A 10737-nucleotide genomic window follows, 5' to 3' on the forward strand; every position below is an offset into this window, starting at 1 on the left:
ATGGATGACCCCCACACCTCCCTGTCCCTCCTGCCCTCCCTCCCAATGAGAGGTGAGCGCTCCTCTCATCTTTCCACTTCCGATAATCTCTTTTATTCTGAAAATGTGGGAGCCGGCGGTCTGTTAGTACCGTTGCCCGGTGGCTGCCATCAGGACGCACTTCACTTTGTTTACTTCGGGGTCCAAGGAGGCGCGGAGGGTCTCCGAGACAGGAGAGACAGCGAGGAGGCAAGATGGAGAGTTGAGACAAGGCGGGAAATGAAAACAAGAGGCGAATGTAGAGGAAGTGGGAAAAACCTTTGCCGCTGTGAGAATCAAGGCGGCAAATAGGTTTGACCTCTGATAAACAGCACAACAGGGTTTAAATTAGAATGATAAAGGTCAAAATAAAGGTCAACAGCACTACCTAATTATCGGAACATGACTGCCAGTTGTTTGCCAGCTGCTGCTTGATATAAAACAGAACAATTCATTTTTTATCAGTCCTCAGCTAATCAATCACAGTGCATAAAGTCATGTTACCATGACAACCATATGTCTAAATGCTCAATTTGTCATAAAAACAAGAAAGACAGAGGTCATGATCATAAGGGCTTTGCATATGAAAACCAAAACAAATACAGTCATTCAAATAGTCTGCTGAATTACTTCATACACACATTTATTGTACTTGATTACGGACACTACACGTCATGATTTAATATTCCATTCTTTTTGTTTTCATTTCCTTTCAAAATTATAATTGACATGATCAGAAAGGACCTTGCACTTTATGTAAAATAAGAATAATTGTATATGGTAGAATGTGGTGCAGTTATTACACAGCAATATGCTATTAAGTTAAAATGAAAATAAAAATTGAAAATTAAAAAAAATCATCCACAAATGATCATTACTTACCCACTAAATGTGTTTAAAGGTCAGTGAAGAACAATTGCGCCCCATTTATTAGCTGGATAAAGCATTTAAAGGAGCAATGTGTTTGGTATAAATCAAACAAAACAAACAAACCAAAAAACCTTGGATATCATGCCTGATTTGACAGGGAAACAAGTAAACTTAGCTGTTATGTGAAATACTATTGCACATGTTATCACTGTCAATCAAAGGCTGTGATTTATTGTTCAGTATAAAAACAGAATGTCCCAAATGTATAACTTCTCCTGAGCCTTTGTGACGGACTTAAAGTAAGTAAAGAAGTACACACAGTCATATGCACTCTGGAGGTCAGATTCTCACAAAGTCAAAACCTGTGCGGTGGCTGCTAAGTCAAGGCCAAAGAATCTGTGTGTGTGTGTGTGTGTGTGTGTGTGTCTGTCTCTCTGTGTGTCTATGTATGCATGTGTGTGTGTGTGTCTGCGCATCTCAGGGACACTCCTGTGCTATTTCAGTATGCGTGAGAGAGTGTTTAAATTCAGTGACAGCTGTTCATTAGTCCATTACAACCCCACGCTGCTGATTCCTCAAAGCAGCAGGCATCGACAGAAAGAGACGCCGTGGAATGCATGAACTCTGCAGGAAGTAACGAGATATATTTCATTAAGACAGAACAAACGGTAATTAATTGTGTGTGTGTGTGTGTGTTTTTATTCTGCTTTTTTTTATTTGGGTAAAAATGAGTTGTTGAATAAATGTTTCTTTCTTTGATATCTGCTGTCGGAAAAGTGGTGATTCCAATAGATGAAGCTTGTATTTTTCCGTTTTATGTTTTATCCCGGGTTGCAAGAAATGGCCCTCCATTGTCTTTTCGCAATTTCTCTGCCTCTCTCAATCATCAGACCTGATTCGAAGCTGTAAAAATGAAATAAAACATGCCACATCTTGTGCATCTGTGTGTTTTGTCTCATGAATAAAAATGCCGGAACGCTTCATATCTCCTGTCAAGGTTATGTTAATAGTTTACCTCCTCAAATGTTGTGATATTTGCCGTGCGGTGTGCATCTGGGGTCTGTCTGTGGTGTGTGAGTGGGAAACATATGGGCAGACACCAGCACGGACCTATTTCACTGGATTTTAAATGAAACCTTCACACCTGGCAGATACCTGGCCTCTCCTATAATCAGTTACAACCGGTCTCATCGGTTTGAATTTCCATGTTTTCTTGTTCTTTTTCACGATGTAGATACAGCATACCTTGCTCTGTTTGTGTGTGTGTGTGTGTGTGTGGGTGCGTGCGTGTGTGTACGTGCATGCCTTCACGCGGGTGACCAGCCAACAGAGGAGCCTGTCAAGGGTGTTATGTACTTTAAGAAGTTGTTTGATAGAAATGACCATGTTGCATTAGTGAGAAACAAGGAGGAGAAGAAAGTAAAGTGAAGAGAAAAAGGTGAGGAATAAATGGATACGCTGAAAGGGGGGAAAGTGTTGCGGGCACGAGAACTGAGGAGTGTTTGATTAAAGAAAAGGGGAAGTGCGAGGGAAGTTTGTGAGAGGGCTGGAGCAGAGACAGTGAAGATGTTTGCAAGGGGAGGGAACAGAAAAGAATCAAACATGCCAGAGAAGGAGATGGAGGAAGAGAGAGGAGAAAGGAGCAGAGGAGCGAGGGCAATGAGTTGGATTGAATACCATCTGACAGGTCCAGCTGGGAGTTTGCCCACCCTGCAGCACCGCAAAACCCCTCAATATGGAGGCCAATTACTGCTGCCCGCGTGACCAAGGCATGGCAGCATCAGAGATGCAACCCTCCTCCTCGCCTCTCCTTTTCCTTTTCCTCTCAACTCCCTCCCCTTCCTCATTTCCTCACCCCCCCCCAAAATAAATAAAAAACACTCGCCATCTGTGACAACAACCTCTATACCTTTAGCAATCACAAAATCATAATTGACAGCACACACACACACGCACACACACCAAGCATGATAAATTGTCAGTCAGTACATTACGAGCTCCTGTACTTGACAGTAAGCCCGTGTATGTGTGTTCCAGATATTTAGAGCCATTTAGAACTAGAGATACTTTCACACCTTCTGCCCCCCCCCCCCCTTTTTTTATTTTTTAACGCACAAACTTCACTCCAGCACAAACTGCTTTGGCCACACGCAGAATATCAACACACACCAAAGCACTGCTGCCGTGCCAACCATGCAGAAGACTCAACATCTCCACTTTATCGTCAGACCTGCATGTGGTGTGTCTGGGCCGGGGAGGAGAAACGGAGGGTGGAAGCAGGTGGTGCGATGGAACTCGGTGTCCAACAAACATTTCTATACAAGTCATATTTATGGGCCCTTATTAAAAAGAATGATACCCGCGTTGCATATCACGGAGGTGAGACACGCAGAGCACATGGTGTCACATTTTCATCACTCCAGAGGTCATCTGGCTGACCTGTTAATTTCCTGGGGGATCTACTTTCACCCCCCGCCAGGCCTCACTTAACCTCTAACTCATGATTGAATGATTTGATATCATGCTTCTATGTCCAGAATAGGGCCCCATTTAAGCTGATTTTGTGCCCACAAGATGATATGGTACACACACACACACACACACACACAAACACACTCTGATCAGTCTGTCATATTTAGAGATGAATTCCAACATAATTAATCTGATACCTTTCCCTCTCCTCTAATCTGGTAAATGCAGAAAAACTTTCCAGATGGGCAACCTGTGAATCATTTATTCATTTATTTAGTTTTTCTTTTAAATTACGTTTTACCTACCAGTCATTATTCATATAGCCTTAAAATCAAAGCTAATTATTTATGGGTTTAAGATTAACCTCCGTGTCATATATACGGTATTACATTCATATAAATATCACATCTGTAGTAATCATCGTTTGATGTTAGTAAAACCAAAGTAGACAAAGGGAAAAAAACGGTTCAGTTACGATTCTTGTATGTCTTGTTTTGTTTTGTTTTGTTTTGTTTTGTTTTGTTTTGTTTTGTTTTGTTTTGTTTTGTTTTGTTTTGTTTTGTTTTGTTTTGTTTTCAAAAGCGCGCATCGGTTAACGCGCTATAATCGGAGTGGCTTAATTAATCATAATTAAGATAATTTAGTGAATAACAATATTATAAATTCATCTCTAATTAATTGATTAGCTTCACTGAATCGACTCCATCAAACGAGAGCCCCGCGTGGAATGACTAATGGGAATATTCCACGGGGTTGAACGTTTCACGGACCCCCCGCCCCCTCCCACGCATGTTCGATCGTCCGCAGCCTCCCGCGCGTCCGTGACCTTGGGAGCGGGGCCTCCGCTCGGCCGGGGCGGACGCTCGGACTCCTTTGACGGCGGAAAATAATGAACAGATGCTGGATGAATTAGGAAAGAAATACTGGGTTCCTCCCACAAGGGCCACTTTGGCAGGGGCCGCCTGGCTGCCACGTGGCGCAGCTGGCATCGGGGCTGCCGGTGCCGCCGGTGCCGCCGGTGCCGCCGGTGCTGATGGAGCTGCTGCTCTTTTTCTTCACTGGCTTCGTTGCAGATCAGACATTTAGTGGGTTGGCACCCTGTGCACCTGTCCGACACCCGAGTCCCGGGCCTGAGTCCTTCCCTCCAGGCCCCTCCGCTCCCCACGTCCATCCGTGGGGAAGTTAAAATGACTTTCACCTTATTATACGTTTATTCCGGTGCAGTTGACGGGCTCCAAATAAAAAGCCGACCTACACACCCCTGCAGTCCCGTGTGCGAATTGGGAATCCATTTTTTTTTTATTTAAAAAAGAAATCTCAGAATAGGGCATTGTAAAATCTTGATATTCAAGCGCAATAATACCTATGCTCCCTGCAGCAGACAGATAGAATACTTAATTGAAAAATAGTCAATGTTTTTAAACTATCGATGTCGTTTTTATCAAATTAAATTAAAAATTAAAATGATTTTATTAAACCCTTTTACACTATATCCTCTGCATTAGAGTCATTCATCTCGGGTGAATTGTGAATGACTCAATTCCCCTTGGTGATTCTGTAAAAATGGTTTGAAAATATTAGGGTAAAAAAAAAAAATGAAGAATTCAAACATGTTTGAGATGAGAAGATAAATCTTTCAGAAAAGAGGAAGGTGAGCATTTTGTTTTCTTCTAATCTAAAGTCTGCGATTCCTTCAGAGCCTTAATCGGATTAGATTTTCAACAACAGCAGTGACTGGATGTCGGACGGGCCTTTTGGGTTAAACTCCGGTGAGGGTGAATACAGAAGGAATACCGCAAGATGTGTTTATATTTGGTCAGCAAGTACTGGTGCTGCAGGACCGGCCTGCTCCTCCCTGTGGAGCTCATAGATGATTTCCTCTGGATGTCTGTGGCAACATATGGGTACAAGGGCAGCGGTCCAACACTGTGCCCACCGATTCTAGAATAAGCGGTGATGGGATCTGACCTGCAAACCTAAAATGAGAGTTTTGTTGTATTGTTTTTATTCTAACACGAGAAGAGTGAAAATAGGTCAGTTTACGTATAGATTTTTTTTATTTTTCTCTGAGCCTTCAAGAAAACATTTGAAATTAAATATCCCAAATTACTTGATCAGAGAAAGAAACCAGGTCCACTGTCCTATTTCTGCCATTTTGGGGAATGACACTGGGATTTTACAGTTTTAGTTGTACTCATGTGAAGAGCATTAAAAGTGAGTCCAGCCGCACTGTACTGAGCTGTAGATGACACATGATGAAGATCCCAGTTACCCAAAGGTGTATCGCTGAATCTTCTGCTTCTAAAGGATTTGTGAAAAACAAAGAAACCGTTTAATCAAAGTTGATCAATTTCAAGAAACATTTCTTTGGATTTATCGGTGTAGTTTAAAACACTAAGTAACACATGTAAGACGATACACATTAATTGAACTCTAATCAACTGTATTAGCAGCAAGTCTTATTTTAAATTGTTTTTTGAAACTGTTGAATTCTGTAAGAGAGCAATTTATTCCCAGACTTCAGTCTTTCTGCATACTTGTACTTATGATTTATGTCTTTTAATACACAGAAATAATTATAATTAGAAAAAAAAACTTCTGAAATTATTTCGATTAAAAACAAAACAGATTTAAGTCTTTTCATGTGTTCTCTCATTTCTCCCATTGCTACATTGATGCTCGGGGTGGCAGAAAAAAAAACCTCATCAATAAAACAAATACTGTTGCAAAATAAATCTACATTACAATCAAATCAATATAATTACTTGATATTTTATATCAAACGATAATTGATTGATATTTTCATCAAAACGGTTGGACGAGTCTGTTCGAAAATATTATTCTTGTAGTTGTTGTTGCTATAATGTTCTGTTACGTTATTTAAATTGAGTTTTGACTGGTTGAGTCGTCAGGTTTCAGACCTATTTAATCTGGTTTTGTGACGGGATTTCGGGCCTTTATTCCGAGTTCTCAGCGATTAATTCCCGATATGCAATTCAGTACAATAGAATTTCATGAAATCTCTATTTCTACATTTATTGTAAAATCAAACCCTGGGCAAGCATGAGATTAAATTAACCTACCTTTATCGAAGCTTAACTTAATAAAATCTTTGAAATCCGCCATTGCAGTTAAAACGCATTGGAGATGTTCAAGTGTTGAAAGTGTGTGTGGGGGAAAAATCGAAATGATAAACTCCAAAAAACACGGCAATACTTTTGGATTGCAGATTGTTGTATTTCAGATAATATTTGCTGAATATTCCAAAAGTTTAATGCAGTCAATTTAATGAAAGGCGGGGCCACCGAGTTCTGCCTCCGATCGGAATAATCCCCTTGATAATCCGATTATTTCATAGCAGACAATTATAAAACACTCTTTTATTTCCGGTATATGTTGACAACATGTTCCTCGAAGGGGCCTTCATCCCTCTCGTCATCCTGCGCGCACACACACACACACACACACACACACATACGCACACACACACACGCACACACACACACACACACACACATGAGCACACACACACTAAACACTGACAGAATACACAACAGTAAGGATGACGTCAGAATACAGAGGGTTGCACGTGAGAGGTGCCGATGTCAGTAACCGGAAACGGAACCGGAAGCGGAAGTGGAAGCGGAACAGGGCTCTTTTGACGGGCTCAGTTGTGGAAAAAGGCGTTGAGATCCTCGTACTGCTGCGCTCTGTCGTGGTGCAAGTGCACGTCGTGGAAAGGCGGAATGTTTTCAGAGTGCACGCCACCGCCGCCGCCGCCGCCGCCGGCGCCACCGCCGCGTGTTCCCGAGGGGCCAAACGCGACGTGTCCGGTCCGGGAGGCGCTCAGTCCGGAGTAATGCATAGAGTAGTGGTAGTTCCTGTCCGTCTCCGACGACTCCGGTTGCCTCCCGGGAGCGGCGCCGTTCAGGCAAACCGGCGGGCTGTGCTGGGCCTCGTAGTCCGGGCTGCTGTAATCGGGTGACGCGCCGCCGCCTTGCGGGTACACGGCCTCGTACCCGGAGCCGTACGCGTGGCTCCGCAGAGCGAGCGCGCCCGATCCGGGCTGATAGTGCGGGCTGGCCAGGCGGGAGCAGCGGTAGGAGTACGGGTGGACGGAGAACGGAGAGCTGGGCATGTGGAACCGGGCGCCGTCGGCGCACGGCTCCGTGAGGAAGTTCCGGGTGTTGAGCTGCAGGCAGCCGGCCACCAGGTTGGTGGTGGGCTGGGAGAGCCCCTTGCACAGCATCTGCACGTAGGACACCACGTCGGGACGCTTCCCGTTGCGCAGGATCTCCCCGAGCGCCAGGATGTAGTTCTTGGCCAACCTGAGCGTCTCGATCTTGGAGAGCTTCTGCGTCTTGGAGTAACACGGCACCACTTTACGCAGGTTATCCAGCGCCGAGTTCAAGTCGTGCATGCGCGTCCGCTCCCGAGCGTTCGCTTTGAGCCGGCGCATTTTGGAGCGCTGCACATGCGCCGTCGTGGGTTTGCGCTTCTTCGGCCCTCGCTTTTTGGCTTTCTCCCCGCCCTTCTCGTCGGCGCACTCCTCTTCCTCTTGATCTCCCTCCTCCTCGTCATCCTCGTCCTGGTCGTCGTCGTCGTCGACGTCGTCGTCATCGTCGTCGTCGTCACCCGCCATCTCGGACTCCGCCCGGCTGCTGCCCTCCCGCGCCTCCTCCGGCTCGTCCGCGCCGCGGGAGAACGGATCGCGGTCCCCGGCCTTGGCCTTGCACCCCTCGCCGTCCGGGTCGTCGGCCCAGTCCGCCGCCAGCCGCTGGACGTCCGGCAGCACCTCGTTGAACAGGCGGCTCAGCATCGCGCAGCGAACCTGCAAGATACGCACACACGGTCAACGTTGAGACGCGCAAAAACATACCGGATGGTTTCTTTTCTCCAACAGATTATTTCAGACCATTCATCCCCAGTCGAATACAGTGAAAGACGGTAATTGGAGTAATCACGTTTCAATAAGCGTCTCCTGACTAAATGTCACGAAGCCCCCCCCCCCGTCGTCCAACATGTTGCTCTTTATCTCCAGAAGTGCATCCGAGTCTCATCCGATCAGATGGACTGAAGAAACGCCATTTCTCCTCCGAAGACTCACCGGCCTCCTTCTGATCCCCGCTTCGGACAGCGGGTCATCTGTGACCCCCCCCCCCCCCCCCCCACCACCACCACACACACACACACACACACACACCAGGAGGGATTCCAGGACATTCAAGGCCCCGCGGACTGCATAGGTCCTTCAAACCCCATTCCAAGCAAGTGATTTCTCAGAACAATACAATAATACTGCGATATGATTTTTGAACCGAATAATTAGTTCCTGACAAGGCCGCATGATTTACTAATCGGATAAAGGGTTATATGATTCAGAAGCAATAGACGATTCAGAATCAATATCAAATCTATATTCGATCAGAAACCGTGTGCTCTTGGAGCTCAGGTGCGCGTTGAGGCCAAGAGCATTATTCTCCAATCTTGTAAGCACAATGTAATTAACGCCAACCAATATATTGTCAATTAGCCCCTGAAACCTCCCCACGGTCCAAGCGAGAACACACACACACACACACACACACACACACACACACACACACACACACACACACACACACACACACACACACTCCTTTTAAGATTTTCTATTATAAGGAAGCTCTGCCACTAAATGAACACGGTGCGGTTTTCACGCACCTGGAGATCCCAGGTGATTCACCAAGACCGAGTGTATCGAATAAAATGCAGGTGGAGTAAAAAAAAAAAAGCCAAGCCCCCTCCCCTCCTTCCTATGGGACAGTGCGAAGATCCTTGAAGAAGAGTCACGTCAAATCACGCCGAAAACCATCTTCCCCTGTCTCTCCATCAGAGGAGCTACAACTAAACAAAGAGTGATAAATCACCCGGAGGAGGGTGGGGATGGAGAGGGTGAAGGTTGACACCTACCTCCGCAGTGGAGCTCCAGTGATGGGGCAGTGTGGGGTTTGTTTACACCATCGCTCCCCGGGTGGGTTACCGCGTCCTCACGCAGCGCGCCGACGGCTTCTGCGGGCGAGGCTCTCCTGCGCTCCCGCTCTCTCTTCCCCTCTCTCTCGTTCTGTCTCCTTCGGTGACACACACGCAGCTTCCCCAGCACACACACACACATTCACACACACACGCACACTTCTCCTCTTCCTCCCCTGTCTGCCGCGATCCTTCGGCGCAAACGCGCGCGTAGAGGGAGCCGTGTGGCGCCTCGGAGGCAGGACTGGGTGGGTTACATACCCGCTCTGATGCCAGGCCCATATGGCTGGCACGTCATTGGCAAGAGCCATCACATGAGAGCCGGTGATTGACATGCGGCCGCATTCACAGAGACTGGCTTCCCCCTCGGGGGAAGGAACTCGCCATCTGTCACCGAGCTGAAAGAGAAAATGGAATAAGCAGTGAATGGCACAAAAAAAAAACATACTGGATTCAGAAAGCTTCTGTTTGCGTCCATCTTTGGGAAAAAAAACGGGGTTAATCTCATATAGGAGGAATAATTGTCATAATCCCGTAATAATCAATTTTAGAGTTGCATAGGAATGATTTGACTGTTAAAGGATTATTTAATGATGTTGATTGGGAATAACTGGTAAACAACATAATAATAATAATACTTATAATTGTTATTATTGTATAATGTATTATTATTATTATTATTATTATTATACATGGCTTTTACTGGTTGTAGTGCATTCAAGTGAGTGAGATGCATTCAATAGAAAACTGAATTATTCTTAAAGAAGTGACCCGGAGGGCTAAGATGTCCACGGCGGGTCGTTGACACGGCGTGGAACCCACGGAGACCCCCGAGACGCGCAGCAACTGCCTGGGCGAGTCCACTGAATAGAGTAGGCGGAGGGACTGGGCTCGGGTTGCCAGGCTTGGCACCGGCCCGGTGCCAAAGGTGGCCGAGGCTCAGACTGCGGGGATTGGCGTGGGGGGGCGTGTGGTGGGCGTGGGGGCAGACAAGGGGAAGAGACAGAAGAAGGTTCAGTCCCTGCATCCGGGGAAATTAACGTTTGTGTGACAGATTGTCAGTGTTATTGTTGTTGATTGTGTGTGTGTGTGTGCGTGTGTGTGTGTGGGGGGGGGGGGGGGGGGCGACTAAATAATGATTATTTTCAGTATCCAATAATCACTTCATTATTTGTCTTTTAAACTATTATTACTTCCCAGACGCTGAGATGACATCATTACATGCCCTCAGCCCAAAGATACCCGACTCACTGCCGCAAAGGGCCATGAATTCAGAATTTATTCAAATGATGTGATCTCAGAGACTTCTGGTTTTTAAAATATAGCACGGGGTAAGTGAAAGAGAAATCGATGGCAGTTCACTCA

The 10737-nt window shown here is 45.9% G+C and overlaps 1 pseudogene across 1 annotated transcript; it reads right to left on the reverse strand.

The window, feature by feature from the left end:
- Positions 1-5680: 5680 nt before the first annotated feature.
- LOC147215155 (neurogenic differentiation factor 2 pseudogene) lies at positions 5681-9554 on the reverse strand (annotated as a pseudogene). The gene is made up of 2 exons (XR_015104206.1): positions 9313-9554; positions 5681-8191 (listed from the first exon to the last, which is right to left on the reverse strand). The product of XR_015104206.1 is annotated as a neurogenic differentiation factor 2 pseudogene (transcript).
- Positions 9555-10737: the final 1183 nt, after the last annotated feature.

The sequence above is a fragment of the Fistularia commersonii genome, chromosome 32 (assembly GCF_037954325.1).
Source record: "Fistularia commersonii isolate RoL2024-O1a breed Wild chromosome 32, RoL_Fcom_v1.0, whole genome shotgun sequence".
NCBI lineage: Eukaryota > Metazoa > Chordata > Actinopteri > Syngnathiformes > Fistulariidae > Fistularia > Fistularia commersonii.